Raw genomic sequence first — 19524 nt, 5'->3', positions numbered from 1 at the left:
CTTCTCCTGATTTCTTCCCCCCGCTAAAAACTCTGTCTACCTCTATATGAAGCTCTCCTTGGCGGTGACCGCCCTATTCACCAGCGATTCCACTGTTTACTATCGTGGTGACAGCTCTCCTTTGTGAACGTGAGTCACAACCTTTACAGGTGTTTTTATCTTAAGTTTAGGTTTTATTTTAATTTAAATGTGATGGTCATATTTGTTTTTAATATCAGTTCTATTTATATTTATTTTTAATATAAGTTCTATTTATATTTATTTTAATATAAGTTCTATTTATATTTATTTTATTATAAGTTCTATTTATATTTATTTTATTATAAAGTTTAGAACTTTATATTAGTTAATTATTTATATTCATGCTTAACCTTTAATATGATTTTTATCAATATTCTGAAGCATATAATATATATATATATATATAGAGAGAGAGAGAGAGAGAGAGAGAGAGAAAGAGAGAGAGTCCTCTTGATCCAACCATACATTACGCGATATTGATGAACGAGTAGAACTTCTTTTCCCAGAAGGGTCGTGGTATTTAGCACTTATAATCAATTTAGTATAAAATACTAGTGCGGTGTATGCGACACATGCATATGTAGCTATCATATGCATGTACCGTATACCTGTTATTATGCTCGCATTCTTTGTATTTATAGATGGGTCGTTACACAATGCACATGACCAATCTCAGTGGAAAATCCAAAACATTGTTGCAAACCTACATCGTGCATCTTAATACATCCAATGCAGATTCGTAGTCTTCTTAGAAGAGGTCCTATTAAAACAATTCCTTGTAAAGGACTTTTGGTGCAAGTCTGAAACTACCATTGATTGTATTCTCTCTTTTATGTACAACTTCTTTCATACAAAACTCTTACTTGTTCTCATTTTTTTCCTCAGGTATGAATGGCAACATAGAGGCTCTGCACATATACATGGTTTCCTATGGTTCACCAACGCACCAAATATGGACGGGCTTGACTGGACTGAAGAAGCAAGCGTTGATGTGGCTAAATCTTTTTTCGATTCATACGTCACTGCTTGGAACCCTCGCCCCCTCCATTAAAGAAATTCAGGAATCCATCAATCATCAGTCTATGATCCCTTCCTCCTTACAACAACTGAAATCCTCTCTTCCAATGAGCATCAAGACTATCAGGAACTTGTTAACTATGTCCAAAGGTACACAACCTGTCATTCCTCTACATGCTTTCGCAAAAGAAGCACCTCTACATCATGCCGCTATGGAGTCCCCTACGAATTACGCGATTCCTCTTCTATGGACATCGATGCTTATGGTCATAGAACATATGCTCCTACTAGAAATGATGACAAGCTTAACGTCCACAACCCTCACATGCTTGCGATCTGGAGGGCCAACATTGACTCCCAGCCTGATCTATCGCATCATGTTATTTTGAACTATATATCAAAGTATGCAGCAAAAGCAAAGTCTAAGTCTAAAAGCTACCACGAAATGCGTGCACACCTTGCCATGAGTTATGCCCTCAATGCCCCGACTGTCACTGTCGTCCGCAAACACCTAATCGAGCTCGTTGCTAATAGGGACAATGGTGCACAAGAAACATGCCACATGCTCCAAAAACTCCCGCTAACACAATGCAACTTCTCTTTTGTCTCCCTTAATATTAACATAAAAGTTTTCAGATGTGTCTCACAAAACTTGGATGGCCATCTTCCAACAACACCCTTCATCACTTCATACATGCAAAGGCCTCCTTCGCTTGAATCATTGTCTCTTATTGTAGTTGCACGTTCCTAGTCGTTTTCCTCCCGCCGAAAGACATCGCCGTGGAAACACATCTTCCTTTCCATGGTCATACGCGTCATTCCTCGCTACACCTCAATCCCATTTATAGATTCAGACTGCTATGTCAACTTTTGCTAGAGTGAACTACTCTTATACTTCCCTTTTCGCAATCTACTTGATGACATTGGAGCAACCGACTAGGCGGTTGTCGCACATTGGGAACAAATAAAAAACACATATCATGCATGGCATGTCCATCGTGCACCTGCAGAACTGCCCCTCTCCACCTCTGCCGACGACTTTGCTACTGAACCAAAGCCCCACTACACCATGGACATGGATGAATGGCAGTTCCTCTCTCAACTCCACCTAGGTAAAAACATTCTTTGATGAACTTGAAATGCTTGGCCACCGTGACTTCGATGCAAGCCATAATTGGGCTCATTCTCTTATCCCTTCACACTTGCAAGAGATGGTCATTTGCTTCATAGAATTCAAACGCTCCTCCACACAACTTCGCCAAGTCCCCTCTCCAACTACGCACTCCCTTTCCTCCTTATCCCCAAGCCAAAACATGGCTTTCAATATCATTTTTACCCACTTTTCCATCAATGTCTCCAACCCACTGCTAAAGATGCTAATCCAGGGCACTGTGGGCACTAACAAGTCTTTCCTAATTGATTGCCTCAAAAATGCCTTCCTAACCGCCTCTGCCAATAGAGAAAGCCCTCTACTCTTGCTTGCTCCAACTGATGTTGCAAAGTTCGGAATAAATGCACTAACAATACACTCTGGCCTTTGCATCCCTGTCTCCTCTATGCAACCTTTGATAGGTCAATCCCTACTAAACCTTCAAGAACAACTTCGACATGTGAAATACATTCTCATTGATGAGATGTGCTTCATTGGTCCTAAAATGCTAACTCAAATTGATGACCATTTACGAGAGGCATTCCCAGCCAATAGAAACACCCCATTTAATGGTCACTCTGTAATCCTTGTAGGTGACCTCGGGCAATTGCCACATGTCAAAGATACACCAATGTATGTAGGCACGTCTTGTGGCAATGCTCTTTAGCGGGGCTTTGATACAGTTGTCACACTTTCAACAATATTTCGCTAACAAGGCACAGGCTCTGACCAGATTGCATTCCGTCAACTCCTTTCCAGCCTTCACAATGCAACCCCCATAATGGATGATTGGCAACTTCTCATGGCACGCACAAAATCCAAACTTCCACACGACGAGTAGTAGACATTTGACAATTCTATGCACCTCTATGCAACTAATGAATCTGTTGCTCTTCACAATAAAGACATGCTCAAAAAGATGAACATGCCAATTGCGTGTTGCTATACCCAACAAAGTAAACAAATGGCTTCTGCCACTCAAGAGGATGAGTAACTTGCTGCAAAAGTGCTTCTATGGGTTGGACAAGTCAATCTAACAAGCAATTTGTGGGTTGAAGTAGGCCTTGTTAATGTGTCACTTGGAAAAGTTGTTTCTATTTCCTATGCATCTCGTTCTCGGTCCTCGGAACTCCCATCATTTGTTGTTATTAATTTCATTCACTACAAAGGTCCACCATGGAATGTTTCACATCCAAATTGTGTGCCAATCCCCCCTGAAACAAGGGGCTCTCGCACACAAATGCCCCTTCGCATGGCATGGGCCCTAACAATCCACAAATCACAAAGCATGACCCTTACAAAAGGCAACAATCGACATTGGCAACATCGATCGGTAGGGCCTAACATTCACAACCATATCTAGAGTCAAATCATTGAACGATCTATGCATCCTCCAGCGTTCTATTTCTCGCGCTACTCACGTATGCAACACAATCCTTACGTGATACGCATGAAAAAAGAAGCGTACCTTGATTCCATATCTATGCATCAACCTCCTTGAAGACATTCACTTTTCGGTAGCTTGACTTCCTTCGCAATGCACTTGCAAATGTTTCATCTCCTCTCATTTAAAAAAGTTTCACAATTGTGTGTTTTTTTTCCTGCTCTGTTTCTAATGTGCTTTCGCTTTCAACGGTTGCTACTAATTGTGTTCTATGCTTTACCTTTCAGTTAATCATTTATATATGTTTACTTATAGCCTTTTCCTTTGCTTGAACAGACAAATGGATATACAGTATGCTTCCCAGCTCTACTAATTTTTCCAAAAAATACATGAACAAGAAGCTGCTCTTTTGGATATATAATCACTGCTCCTGCTCTCACCTAATTTGCCTCTGTATCGAATGCGACCAACTCTACAACTACTTAAAAGGGTTAAGGCTTTCATGCATGTCCTCATCCATAAACATGAAAGGGATGCAAATAGGCAACCCGCTCAGCTTATTTGAATCTCAATTAGTGTTGTAGATGCCATGCATCAGCGTGTATTTACGACTAGCGATTTTCTCGGTGGGAAAAAAACCCTTTCGTTGATCGACTTCAAACAATGTTTTTCCCATTCCGTTGCATGTTGATTTGAGGTAGCATCGGATGTGCTCTACCATGAAAATTGGTGGAGAGGCTAAAGCACATGAGATCTCCAAAACCCAGAAATCGTTTTGGAAAATTCCATCCAAATGAAGAGTTATTAAAATAATTAATATTTTTAATGAGTTCTTAAGTCTAAACTTAGGAAAATAGAAATATTAATGGGTATTAATAAAGATAAGAATGAGAAGGTTCTAAGAGACGAAGATCAAGTCTATTTTAATCTTAGCCATTGATTAGGGACTTAATCTCGGTCGTTGATTCATCAATAGGAAAAGTATAAGAGAAGGCTTGAGGGTCAATTGGAGACACACTAAGGGAGACCAGTCAGTTTGATTTCTGGAGGGGGGCTTGCTGAGAAATTCAAACTAGAAGACTGGATTGCAGCGAGAGGTAGTGAGTACATAACAGAGAGGCAAGGACAGTACCAAAGGATCATCACAGAGATCAGAGTGGCAGACGCAGAGGTAGCAGGATTGCGCAGTCACTGGAGGTCTTGCGTGGGTGACGCAGAGAGGCCAAGTGCTAACGCAGTGAGGCAGAGTGCTGACGCAGAGGGTCTAGGAGCTGCGTAGAGGCTAGCTGGACTGACACTGAGCCTAGGGGAGGTGTCGGAGAATTTATCTCTGTTGGGTGAGTCAGTTTGGCACCCTAGTTGTACTCAAGAAAAGATGATTAATAAAATCCTCCTTTGCTGCACTAGTTTTCCCGCATTGGGTTTTTCTGGGGACAATTGTCCAAAAATAACTGTGTTGATGTGTTTGATTCTTGTGCATGTATTTGTTTCTATTTAATGGTGTGATGTCTACAGTAGAATTTATTTTAATATTTACTGAAGGGATTTCATAAATAACTTATTGAAGAATAAGTAGGTAAAATAAATCAGTTGCTGTAGTAATAGAATTTTCACACTACATGCATAGTAAACACTACACGGTTTTTTGTATAATGTTGCTCGCTTAACAATGTCTTATAAACACACCTCCAATGCTTACATGCCCATTTGCTTCTTCTCACTGTCTTCTATTATGTTTCTTTACTTTTCTTCCTTTGTATCTTCTCACATGTTTCCAAACTTTATAAATAAATAAATGCTATACAAAACATGCACACTATCTTATCGCATTACAAACAACAAAATAAGGCAATGCACATGACAATACATCTAGCAAAACTACAAAGTACAAGTGCAAAGCCAACTCCTGTCATGGTACTAAAAGTAGAAAAAATAAAGATCTAATTATCTATTTGTAAGCTAAATGTCAAGATAACACAATCCTCCAAAGTAACAGTAATGCCTTGTTTTTTTACTGTTTTCAACAGTTTGGTGCTTCACAGACACAATTGTTCTTGTAATACAAGAGGAAAATATAGCTTCATTGCATGAGCATATCAAAGTGAACCCTTTTCCACTTGAAAGCATGCTACTTGGTGGCAATTCAGTTGAAAGCACAACAACCCTAGTCACAGAAAAGGACACTACAGTCATCTAATCTTAACTCATATCAATAGCCATCTGATGAGACAAACAATTAAATCTTCCACATTGAACGTGTATCTTTTACAGGAACTTGAATTCTATGGGAATAACCAGTAACAAGCCTTAATTAAGACATTGATAAAATAGGTGTTTATGCCTTCATAGACCAGCAACTATTGGAATAGGACACTCATTAGAGGAAGGGGACATTTTAAATTATCTTTGAAGGATAACTTTAATAAGCATTTTCCAAACTAAATTGCCAATGCCAAAGAAATCTCATTAACAACCTGGGAAAGCCTCTATTCACACCCATGACAATTGGATCTATATTACTACGTTGATAACAAATAATTTGCAAGACATTTAAGCTTTAATACTTTATAAAAGTTATATAACAAAAGAAAATGGTTTCAATCTCTCAGGGAACTACTCGGCACAGAAAAAAAAGAAAAGGAATGACCAAAAACATGTCAAAAACAATTTCGCTGTTTAACCCTAGATCAGTTTTTTTTCTATATCACTCTGGTAGCGAAATATTAAGCTTGGGGTGCACTAATCACGCTCAATTAACCTACACCACTTTGTACAACCCCAGGATATTACACAAAATGTTTTCTTAACCATTTCTTTCCACAATCCCCACTCCTCCTATCAGCATTCCTTTGCACCTCTCGGTGCAATTGCTAGTTATTAGAAGATGTGCCCAAGCCCCCAGCGAAGTTGAACACTGGTTGTTACTCGGGGCTATATATGACCCCTCCCACTCCTGCCCCTCATAATATATAAATTGTTATTAAAATATTATGTGATATAAAAGAAACTTTAAAAAATTAAGTACGTTAAAGTTTTTTCTTTTTTCGAGGACAATGTCCTCCCAACTTGTTTAAACTTGACTTCATCCCCATTAAATCTGAAGTAAGACAGAAGTTAACATCATCCCATTAAAAACGAGGACATTTTGAAGTCTCAAAAGTGTTTTCTGATTTAAAAAAGAAAAACGAGAAAAGATAAAATGAATCTCCTGAGTGTACTGATGTATTTCGAAAAGATAAAGAAAGTAAATGCCAATTTTTAATGTTTGTTGCAGGTATTTGAACTTTTGAAGCACAATTATTAGTTCAATTTTAGAAAAGTATAAAAAATCATCAAGGCTCAGAAACTCACCGTAAGCATGCCCAATTTGAGTTGTGCTCTTGAACCCAGCAGTAATGCCAAGGCAAAGAATCATCAGGATCCAATTAATTTCGGGAATGTAGATTTGTCCAGGAAATTGTTTTGAAGTATGAACCACCTTGACCATAGGGAAAAAGCCAAGAGCCACTGACTGCTTGATAATTGAAAATGTTGCAGATATTGTCGCCTGGCTTGCGATCGCAGCAGCTATAGTTGCAACAACAAATATAGGCCAATATACACAATCTGCAGGAGGAATTGCCACCAAATTAATACTATAAGGGCGGCTCATGTACATTCCTTTGTAACCAAATTAGGTTGTTACACACAAGCTCTTGATAGATATTTCAGTTATCATGATTCATACCTGGAATGGACCTATAAAATGCTTCCGAAACATCGGTTGGGTGTTTTGTGAGATATGCTGCTTGTCCGGTATAAGCCAGCAACAGGCAAGGAAAGACCAGCACAGTAAAAGCAATCTGCATATACATTCAACGAGAAGAAATAAATACCAAGTCATACAATTCAGAATGGTCTCAAATTTCCATGTTAAGAAATAAGATGAGAAATGATGTTAGTCATCTCTAATATAATCTTCTAAAGATTACAGTTTATTGACAGGTATAATGTTTGAAGCTGATTGCTCTCTATGCAGATGCCCATGATTGGACAGAGTCCAGGCAAATTGATAGTCATTACCTCTGATGAGCAAATCTATCTGGGCATTGATTCTTAAATGAGAAACCTTTAAATATTCCATGATTTTGAATTAACAAAAAAAAGAAAAATTAAGGAAAGAGTTTAAATAGATTTTCTGTTATGAAATTGTAAATGACCTTACATAAAATGACCTTGTAAATGAAGGACATATATTTGTATAGGCTCTTAGTGTGGAACTCAAAACCAAGGTCTTATTAGTAAATAGTTAGGCATGTAGGAATAGTAAATATACTATTTATAAACTAACTAATAGACTTTAACCATGTTATGCTCAAAACTATGGAAATATTAATAATGAAATATAATGTATCATGTTCCCGAATGGCTACTGAGAAGATGATAGGGGTTATGATTCTACAAAAGAAAAAGAGGAAAGGTGACCTATGAGAAAGAAATCCTTTATGTTAAGTGTTAGTGTAAGAACTTGTCTCTTTTCCATCATATGCTTTAAATGAAACTCATTAAACTCATCTCCTTAGTTTGACTTAAAAATTTCCATCATGTGCTTTAAATGAAACTCATCTCCCTAGTTTGACTTAAAAATTCAAACAAGAATCTTGTGAAACTTGATAAGGAGATCTACTTTGCATGGTTATCAAAGCAAGCATGAGTATACTTCAATCAATTTACAAAAATGTGAAGATTCCTTCATTCTCATGCCTTACGGTAAATAATTTTTCTCATTGATTCTCACTATTCTCATAGGAATTCTCTCCACAAGAGTTCTCCATGGGTTACTCAAATTTTCAATATGGAAATGACCAAATTGTCACTGTGAAAAGGGAATCGAAGCCTTGTGACTAGAGATAAATAGGTTATCAACGAGCATAGAGGATGGGAAAGTTAGGAAGCCTTCACCCATTGGTTATCACTGCTCATTGATTGCTTAAGAACTAATCTTTTACTCTTACAGGTTATCCTAAAAAGAAAGCCACAGCTTGGACTCCTGTCTATGCTGAAGATCACTCCACAAAAAGAAGATTCTTGAAAGATAGTTTAGCAAAGAAAGGGAAAATCTTACCTTATGTTGTGTAGGGCAGAAAGTGCCATTTAGTTGCTTAAAAGCTATATGAGTTACCTAAAATATTTTATAGTGAACGTATTAATTAAGCCATAAGATCAACTCTGTTACATTGAGTGAGCTCTAAGCATATAACTTAATTCCTGTGCCTTGGTTATCTCATAACATGGCTTAGAAGTGGCATCTATAATAAATACTTATAAATGAGTGGAATTTGTCCATACACAACTATTCCATCTCTCTCTGTATATATATTCTATAGCTCTTTTTATAAACTCTCTATTACAGAAACATACGAGTTATATATGGTGTGGCTATAAATGTGCTTAATGCTTAACATGCGCATGGATACCATGAACTTTGCAGTTAAGCGTGTCTTTATTTGTTCTGCTGCATTATATTATTTGCATCCATACATACAATTGGAAACATTTTGAGCCTTGCTTGGAACCTAAGTATTTTTTTCTTTTGGTTAACGGTTGGTCTGTTAGTCTGGAAATGGCCCGAAATATTAGACTGCAAGTGGCGTTTTGTTCCATGCTGGGAGTCCATGGAAGGGGACGCTACAAAGAGAAAGTATAACTTGAAGAGATTGAACTGAACAATAACTTATAGACTAAACAAAATTAATAAAACAATAGTACGACAATCTTTTAAAAGGCAAAGCCCGTCAAGGTGTTCTGCTTTTCTTAAAACACCACAGTGCATTATTTAATAGCAAGCCATCCCATGTTAATTGGTTGTAAATGGGGATGCATGCGTTGGACAGAGACACATGTACATGTTCTTTTCTTGCAAATGGGAGAGAGTGTTAGCTTGTCGGGAAACCAGATTTGACAGACACACGGACAAGCCCATGGGCTTTCCTGTTGACAAATGTTTTATTTCATGGAAGAATCCTGTGTAGACATAGATTTCATATACTGAGATGTACCCTTGTTTCTTGAGAGATCAAATACAGAATAGAATCGCATATAGAAAACTAATGCCCTGGCTGCAGAGCCAAAGGGTGAATATTAAATATATCTACAGTAAACTCTGGTAGCAATGAAGGATCTCACACGAACATGCTTTCGAAAACAAGTACAAAAAACAGTAGTTGATACCTGCACAGAGAGTGAAGAAAAATGACCCAAGTCTGCGAAGAGAGCTTCAGTTCCTGTGATTTCAGAACTAGATTCAGCAATATAAACAGACGAGACAGATTCACAATTTAACGAGGATCCAAAAGAACAATTGAACCCAAAGAATAGGATTGAACCATTATAAGGAAATATAAACACATCATTCAATGTCAATTTACTCACCTGTTATACTGAGCATAATCCCTCCAAGCGAAACCCAATTTCGCTTCTTCCCTCTCTTGAAAAATTCCACAATGTAATGAGGGGAAAATGCTCTTAGAACTTTTGGATTATGTTTGTATATATTGTAAGCTCCAATGGTGCCGATGGATAGAAACCAAATCAAAACCACAGGAGCAAAAAGCCATCCAACTCGGTCTGTACCATACCTCTGCATGCTGAATACACCAACTAATATGACCAAGGCAACTACAACCACTACATCTGCAAGAGAGTTACAAGATGCTTAATTAGGAAATATATCATAATCGCGAGGCATTAGGACGTGTCAACTTATAGGTTGATCTGTCAAAGCAGTACTCTTGAATAGTACGACAAAGGCAATGATACACATGAACGACTTTACCTTCTGCAGTTTAATGCGCCACAGGCAACAGGTTTCCTGATACAAGAAAATTGATAAAATGCAACTGCAAGGCATGCAAGCTTACCGTTACTCATCCTAGGGTGGTCAACTTTGATGCCACCAACCGATGACAGAACTGCCAAACAAAAAACCCAAATATATGAGCTACCAACTATTAAACAATCTCAAATAAAAGGCTTCATTTATAAATTTTTGTTTTTACAATATTCAAAATTATTCCAGCCAAGAAGGCCCAAAACCTTTCTATTTAATAGTGTAACAGCCCCTGAAGTTTATGTAATAAAGTTAATAAAGGCAAAAATAATAACCAAGGTCATCGGACACTTATTCCAAGTGGAATGTTGGGCAAAACATCCTAAACATCCTAGCGGGTGTTCATTCTGTTTATTATGGCTAAGGGAAATTGGCAAAAGCAATGGCAAAGACTTTGAAAAGGCAATAGGCATTAATTGGCATTTTATTTATGGAAATAAAGGAAAATGGGAGAAAATGAAGGTGAAAGGTCACAGGTTGCATGTGAGGAGGAAAATGAAGGAAAATAATGAAATATGAAGAAAATAGAGGCCTCATTGATAAAAAGGCTTCTGAAAATTAGTTCACAACTTTTTTGTCAGTTTTAGCATGAAGCTCTTTTTCGCTACTCTCTACCTCATACTCTTGGACACTTATAGCATTTTTGGATCACTCTAGCATTGGAGGAAGAAAAACTAAGGAAGAACAAAGAAAGCAAAGGGAAGCAAAGATCAATCAAGGAAGCCTGGGATCTAGTGGCTACAGCGGAATTACTTGCAAGTATCGAGTTGCATGTATGATTTCCTTGCTAGTTTTGGCATGCATGGTACATGCATATGTGTATTTAGTTATCTTTTTGTTATTGTCATGAGTCTTGCCAGGTGTGACAGTGGTTTTCAGCCTTGCCTTGCCATTTCCAGATAGCCATGGTGTGATGGGGTTTCTCTTACTTGGTTGAGTTGGATTACCGGATGGTTTTGAAACTGAGTGGGGTGGTCTCAGGAGAAAACACAAGGCCTAGGAATCCCTGGACTGGTGAAGGTGGGATTGTGGTAAAGCCTAATTGTGTATACCCTCGTTGGGCCTAAAAATCCTCGACCAGTGAATGGTGGGATATACGGTAAAGCCTAGAGGGTGGAGCCTCGTTGGGCCTAGGAATCCTCGATCGGTGAATGGCGGGATATACGGTAAAGCCTAGAGGTGGAGACAGACAAATTCCTCACGGTTTAGGTGGAGAGATCCGGAGGCATCCATGCTTGTATAGGCCTAGTGATCTCTAGACCGGTATATATCGTGGGATTACGGTAAAGCCTATTAGTGTATGTTCCTTGTTTGGGCCTAGGAATCCCTTTGGCGGGATTGCGGTAAAGCTTGGTTGCATAGATGAGGGCTTGGGCCTAGGAATACCTGTAGACCACCGCAACTCAACTTTGCATGAGTCCTCATCTTCCTGGGTCAAATACCTCAGGTACACATGGCTCTACTACCAGATGTGCAACCCCACGACCCAATGAAGATATTGTCTCACCATCAACCTGCCATCCACATGAAGCTATCTTGTCCATGCCAAAGCACCTTCTCTGCTGAACCTTCTACTCCATGTCTAGTAGTTCCACAGCTCCCTCTTGAGTTGCTTCCTATGTACACTCTGATCCACTTGCTCTTAAAAGTAGCTCTAATATCATGTTGGAATTTCCATGTCCTCTAGATTTAGTATGTGCCCTAGCTAGGAACACAACACACTAGAGAAGCCCAACTCCAAAGAAACTTTGCACAACGAAAAATATAACAACAGTGAAATCAACAATAGTACACAACAATATAGGAGCCCAAATCCCATTTCTCATTATTCCATCAATAAGAAAACACTAGGACTCTCGTACTAGAGATCATGGCCCTTCATAAACCCCGATACAAACTAGTAAACATAGTATATAGTAAAATACACAGTCTATCCTTTGCAGGGTTGTGGGGGGCACCCCCCCCCTCACGAACCCACTCCCAATTCGCGCTCCGCTCAGGAGCTAATCGGGAGTGCACTCCCTTTATAAAAAAACGTTCCTTGGTTTTAAGGGAGCAGTCACTCCTTAACCGCTCCCCTACGCTCCGAGAGCGATTTTTAAGAGGGGGAGCAGTCAAGGAGCGATCGCTCCCGACCACTTCCCCTCATAAAAAACGCTCCAGTTCGGCGCCGGAAAAGGAGGCGCGCGGCTGAGAGAGGGGCGACAACCGATAACAGAGAGGGAGAGGAAAGGGAGGGAAAGGGGAGGGGGAAAAGGATAAAAAGACCCTCTCCCCTCCCATTATTCACAATTTCATCCATTGGAGAGAGCAAGAGGAGCAAGAGAGAGTTTGGAGCTTGGAGAGAGCAAGAGAGAGGAGCTTGGAGGAGCTTGAGGAGCTTGCAAGGGAGATTGGAGCTTGGGATTGAAGGCCAAAGAGGTAGGATCTACACTCTAATCTAGCATTTTTTTTATGTTCATTGCTAAATAAAAAATAAAATAAAAAAATAAAAAATCTCTTTCCCATTCTCATTCCTCCATTTTTTTGCAGACTCAAAACTTCAAAGTTGAAACATCATAGTTATATGGCTTGGCATTTTCTTCTTCTTGGTTCCGTTTTTGGTTATTGTGGTGTTGGAGAGTAGAAGGAGGGTTGATCATGATGAAGAAATGGGTTATAATGGATTTGATGAAAACCCTAGAGAGGAGTACCTTGGTGAGGAAGAAGAGAATGAACATGATGAGGATCCAAAAACTAAACAAGACCAAACCCCATTGTGGAAATATGTTTCCAGGCCTGAAGGAGGGAAAGGGGGTTGAAACCCTAAATTTGAATGCCCCCATTGCAACAAAACTTACACAGTTTCATACACCCGTGCTAGAAGGCACCTCTGTGTGAAAAGGCCATGGGATGAAGATAAACCAATTGGAATCAAAACTTGTGCAAGTGTGTCAACAATAGATAGAGCCAAATACATAAGGGAAGAGGAGGAAGCCCAATACAAATCTAAAAAATCAAATTGTTTCTTTGAACATAGCTCACAATCACATCAACATGCATAAAGAACTCCTTCAGCATCCTCCCATGGTAGTGGATATGGAGGCACAAGAACAAACATCTCTTTAAGGTGTAGAACCATATCAGATTTCCTTGATGAAGGGTGTAGGAATGATGTGGATTCAAAAATTTACCGGTTTCTCTATGCATGTGGGATACCATTCAATGTTCTTCTCTCACCTTATACGCATGAAATGGTTTCTTCCATAAATGATGCCCCCAAAGGATACAAGAGCCCTGGGTATGACAAGGCTAGAACCGTTGGACTTGATCATGAAAAAGAAAAAATATCACATTCTTTGAGTAGAATGACAAATTCTTGGACTGAGCATGGGGTGTCCATTGTATCTGATGGATGGACAAATGTAAAAGGCAAGCCATTGGTAAGTGTTCTTGTTGTGTCTGTTAGTGGTGCCATCTTTCTTTCTGCATATGATTACTCAGAGAAGTTCAAGACCGACATCAACATTCCAGAACCATTACTTGAAACAATTGAACATATTGGGCCATACAATGTCATCCAAGTCATCACTGATAAGGCTACTAATTGTAAGGTAGCAGGAGCAATTATTGAGGATAAATACCCCAACATATTTTGGTCTGGGTGTTTGGTTCACACAATGAACCTTTTGATGCATCGTATTATTAAGAGCAAAAACCAACAATACAAATGGATTGGTGATTTGTACAAGAGAGGCAAACAAATGATAAAATTTATTACAAATCATAGCAATACCCATGGGCTTTTCCGCAGTCACTCAAGATTGGAATTGTTGAAGATTGTGAAGACTAGATTTGCTAGCTATTACCTCGCCTTCAAGTGCCTTTTGAAGGTAAGAGAGTCATTGGCTAGCATGGTATCAAGTCCACACTGGCAGGTATTAAAGGACAAGGCTACAAATGCAGCTGACAAGCAAGGTTTTGAACAGGTGGAGCAGACCGCTCTTGATGGTCTATTTTGGGCACGTGTGAGGCAAGTATTGGAATTCACCAAGCCCATTTATAACATAATTCGTTTTGTAGATACAGATGAACCAGTGATTAGGGAGGTGTATGAGCAGATGGGTACCATGTTGAGGCAAATAAAAGATATTGTTCAGAAAGATGATCCCAACTTGTATACACTTATTCACAATTGTCTGTGTACACGATGAAATAAACTTAATGTTCCACTACCTTCCTTGGCGTATATCCTCATGTCAAAATACTACTCTCCATCTTGGTTGGGCCAACCTGCACCTGGGGGTGGGGTTAGAGTCAAACCCCATACAGATCCAAAGGTATCTACAAGATATAAGCAAGAATTAAACAAGTTAGTACCCAACAAGGAGGAGTGTGTTAATTTGCGACTTGACTTAGGTAGATACTTCAGTTGCACTAGTTTGTTTGGTTCTTTGCATGCAATGGAAGATAGAGACAGATTTGATGCTCTCACATGGTGGGAAGCATATGGCGGCATGGGACTTTTGCCAAAATTGGCAAAAAAAGTTCTCTCACAGGTTGTAAATACTTTTTTGCGAAGAGGTGTTGGAGCACCTACAACTTCATACATAATGTGAGAAGAAACAGACTGAATGCAAACTGGGCAGAAAACTTGGTTTATGTGCACTACAACTTGAGGTCGTTGAGTCATTATTGTGATCAGGCTTATGAGGATCCAACATATAAAATTTGGGACAACCACCCAGAGGACGATAATTTGGAGGATGGCACCTTACATCTTGAAGAAATGGAAGCAGAACTTATGAGAGATGATGATCAAGCAACAACAACCATGGCACCCCCACCATCCAGTAGCAGTGCCAATGCTCGAGTTCCAAGTATTGTTCCTTTGTTGTCGCCGCCTCCATCTACATCCTCACGTGGAGGGCATGTGTCTTTTGGTTCTAGTTGTGTGATTGTGCGGGAGGAGACTCCTAGAAGACCACCACGACCGGCTCAGAAATTAGACATTGTTCGTGGTGGCAAGAGGAAGTTGTAGATAATAGATTGACTTGTCTTTTCTAGTTTCTAGTTTCTAGTAGTTTTAATAATTGTTGACTCTTTCATATTTATTATGATATTTTTTGTAAACAATTATCAATATATGACAATTTAAGTTTGAAGTTGGCAAAATTATAACTCATTGGTAATGAATTATGAATATGATGCTTTGTGAAAGTCGAAAGTTGTTTCATTTCATTTCATTTCATGTTAGATATTCTTTGTTGTAATGGTTACACTTAGTTTACAAGTACAACTTTGGTGATCAATTATGATAAACGTTATATATTGAATTTTGAAAGCTTGAAACTTTAAGATTGATGAATCATGAGACTCAATATGTTGTATGTTACTAACTTGTGGGCGTGGTTGATGAAGATTATAACTTTCTAGATGATTGTTGTTATATGGTTCAATCTATGTTTTTTATGCTTTTTACATCTAATTCATCATTCTACATGCTTTTGTTCACATATATGCATCAAAATATAAAAAATATATATATCATATAAAAAATCGCTCCCAAACCGGGCACTTATGAAAATGTCACTCTCGCTCCCCAGGAACCTTGATCCTTTGAATGATATAGGGCTTGAGATCTGATGCTTTAAATCTTCAATCTGCCCAATAAATCAAATGCATACCTGAGTTATTTCCTTCAGCTCAAGGTCCTTGGATTGTTTGAAGTCCTTGGCAACTAGTCCCTCTACAATCACACTACAACATCTCGATCTGCTAGATATTCTCCTTCAGATCACAAATCTAACTCTTCTTGCATATCTGACCTTCCAACACTCAGATTTGACTTTCCTTTTGAAAATATGACCTTCCAACACTCAGATTTGACTTTCCTTTTGAAAATATGACCTTCCAACGCTCAGATTTGACTTTCTTCTTGTATATCTGACCTTCAAGTGCTGAAAATTGGCGAATCGGGGATGAATTTCCTTATATAAAATCTCATTTCTCGCAATTCTGGAGTGACTTTCTAAAAATAGAAAGTCATGTCTAGCATCTCAAGTATGAATTTCTAAAAATAGTAAATCACCTTGCATCAATTGGTAATAAAATATAGTTGAAGGAAAATAATTTAAATTATCATTAATCAATCCTAATAGTTCAATCTAGACTTAATCATCACTATTATTAAAATTATTATTATTGTCCTTTATGAAACTGTGATATTATTATTAAAAGGAATTACAAGTCACCTTACCTTCATCACCTCAACCACTTAGCACCTCTCTCCTTGATGACTCAATGGCACTATGTAACTCTCTCTCTCTCCTAATGATATGTTACACTCTCTCTTATGCATTCATTAAAGTCATGGCATATTCCTCTTATACTCATTAAAGGCATGTCATAAAGGATTCCTCTTACGCTCCCTTCAATGCATATGTTACACTCTCCTTAACTAAGGCATGGATATCTCTCTTAATGGCATAAGTTACTAAGCCATCTGTTCCTCTCTTAATGGCATAAGTTACTAAGGTATGCATACCTCTCCTTAATGGCATAAGTTACTAAGGCATGCATTTCTCTCGTTAATGGTGTGAGTTACACTCCTCTAAATGGCATATGTTACTCTTCCTCAAGGCATGCGTATTTCTCTTCCTTTATGACAAGAATTCATTGCTCCTCCTATATATGTGTCTCATGTCTTCTTACCTGACTACTACTATTTGTGCATTGTGAAAGAAGAATTCAAACTTGAGAGTGAAAGAGTTGGAGAGCCTTGAAGAAGATTATGAGAGAGAGAGACTTGGAGAGTAAGAGAAGAATTTGGTGAGCCAGGGTTGATTTAGTGCTTCAGTGTTTTTGTGTTAATTCAGTTGAAGGGAAGGTTGATTCAGTGTTTGCATCTGTTGTTGCTACCAATGATCTTCATGCTACAACTTGTTCATATTTGGGTGAACTTACTCATTCTCTTGATCTCTCATTGTACTTTATATCTCTGTTGAACAATTGATATCTAATAGAAGAAGAATCTGGTTGGGTTTTCCCCTTGTGGGTTTTTCCCTAATCACTGGACCTAAATTCTCTGTCTCATTTTTTGTAATGTCCCTTCCTAAATTATTTTGGAACAGGATTAATTTCTACATTTTTGGGCCAATTTTGGAGGAGATGGGGGCCCATTCGATTTTCTTAGGAGACTTAGGAGTTGGAAGTAAGTTATTTTGGTTTTGTTAGTAGCATGTGGGGGCCACTCACACAAGGAAAATACACACTCCCTAAACCAATAGTTCGAATTGCATGAGAGGGAAAATAAATGACTTAGTGAGGGACCCACGAAGGAGGGAAAATGGAGGGAAAAAGGCTCCACAAAATCTATAAAAGGAAGGTAGCACTCCTCATTTCATCATCTTTGGCATATCGAATTTCTTCTCAGTTGCTCGAGCTGCCTAGCCAGGTCACTTGTTGTTTAGCAAGAGTTTTCCAAGTGGAGAACTCACCCTTTCTTCGGGGGACTTCGAGTGCCACCCTAGAGGTTCATCCATAATCTTTTGAAGGTGATTTTCAGTGTGGTTTCCAGCATTTGTATTCAGTGTCTCTAGGTGGTGCGTATTTCTGGAGGACGCAGTAGGAGAAACCGAGTTGTGATTTTGGCATTCTTCAGGGAAGCTTTGGCCGGGAGAAATTTCGGAAGAGAAGTTTTGGTGATTTGCTTCCATTTGGGTGAGTTTGGGGCTACAGGAAAGAGTTATCATTCGTGGAGATTTCGCACTTCCTGGGCTAGCGCAGAAGGCAGAGATTGGGCACATGTGGGAGGTGGAGACTCAGCGATTGAATTTGATCCTTGTCGGGAGAGATAAGGAAAGCATTAGTGGAGGTGATTGCTACCTTTCCGGAGTGTTTGAGGAGGAATTTATTGGTGTACTGGCAGGCAGTGTGCTTCAGCAGTTTTGGAGGGCGTAGGGCCTTTTGGGGGTTGATTTTCGAAGGTTGAAATTAGGCCAAACCATTTATGGGTTTTTGTGGGTTTTGCCTAAGGAGCCTAGATATAAATTTGCGGAATTTTCTGAGCATTGGGGGTGGGGTTTTCAGCCATATCTTTGCAGCAGACAATGAAAAATTGTTGGGGACTGCGCAGTGCAGCACTTGATCCGTTAATTGTAGCTTCGGGTTGTCATTGCTTCACCTAGGCTTTGCTCCACTTGCCTTTGAGGCAAGCCCAAGTGCATTCCTTCCATATCTTGTACTCTTGCGCCAGTTTATAATAAAATAGCTCAGTTGCTTCCATATCTCTAATAGTTATGGGTGTTTTCTAATTGTTTTGAAATTTTTGTGGTGAAAATTGTTATTTGCATGCATATCACTATTTTTCCTATTTTGGAACATTACAGTGGTATCAAAGCTTAGATCTTGGCTCAACCATGGGGGATTTTCCTATGAGTGAGGAGAATCGATAGAACATTACCCTTAGGAGACAAAGGTACCGAAGCAGGGAAAGGGAATTAGAGATCACTCCAGACACAGAGGACCGTGGGAAGGCGGTGGTAGCTGAAGACATGGGGGAACCAAATAGCAGAGAGGAGATTGCCATTCACAGTCTCTTGAATGTTGATTTCTAGTAGCATTGGATGTGCTCTAAGCCTCAAAATTTGCAGGAAGGCTAGGACACATGTATTCCAGAATACAGAGAAATCGTTTTGGGAAATTCCACCCGGAGAAGGTTTTATTAAAATAATTAATTATTTTTAATGGAGGCCTAAGTTTAAACTTAGGAAATTAAAATAATTAAAGGATATTTATTAAACTGGGGGTGAAACTTCTAGAAGAAGACGAGGATCAAGACAAAATGATCTGAGCCACTGATTAGAATCTAATCTGGGTCGTTGGTTACTCAACGAGAAGATTATAAGAAGAGGCTTGATGGACATTTGGAAAACACATTGGAGAGAGATCAAGAGATCGAATTTCTCAGAGAGGGCAACGCAGTAGTTGCTAGAGAGAAGATCGAAGTGATTTCTTGTAATCAGAAGCAGGGATAGTTCCAGTTGGAGATTTCTCCTAATCCGGGAATACTCATCAGAGGAGGTAGAGAGAGATTTGGGAGAG

The 19524-nt window shown here is 39.0% G+C and overlaps 1 pseudogene across 1 annotated transcript in view; it reads right to left on the bottom strand.

Moving 5' to 3' along the window:
- Nucleotides 1-19524, bottom strand: part of LOC149190766 (potassium transporter 11-like) — a 282888-nt pseudogene that overhangs the window by 69662 nt on the left and 193702 nt on the right. The window contains exons 7-10 of the transcript XR_016256020.1: nt 9984-10244; nt 9783-9835; nt 7300-7414; nt 6924-7178 (exon numbers count right to left, since the gene is read on the bottom strand). The product of XR_016256020.1 is annotated as a potassium transporter 11-like (transcript). The remainder of the gene's footprint in view (nt 1-6923; nt 7179-7299; nt 7415-9782; nt 9836-9983; nt 10245-19524) is intronic.

The sequence above is a fragment of the Pinus tabuliformis genome, chromosome 3_1 (genome assembly GCF_031772625.1).
Source record: "Pinus tabuliformis cultivar Carrire ecotype Pingquan chromosome 3_1, CPIR1, whole genome shotgun sequence".
In the NCBI taxonomy this organism is placed as follows: Eukaryota; Viridiplantae; Streptophyta; class Pinopsida; order Pinales; family Pinaceae; genus Pinus; species Pinus tabuliformis.
This window is presented reverse-complemented; position numbering and strand designations above follow the sequence as displayed.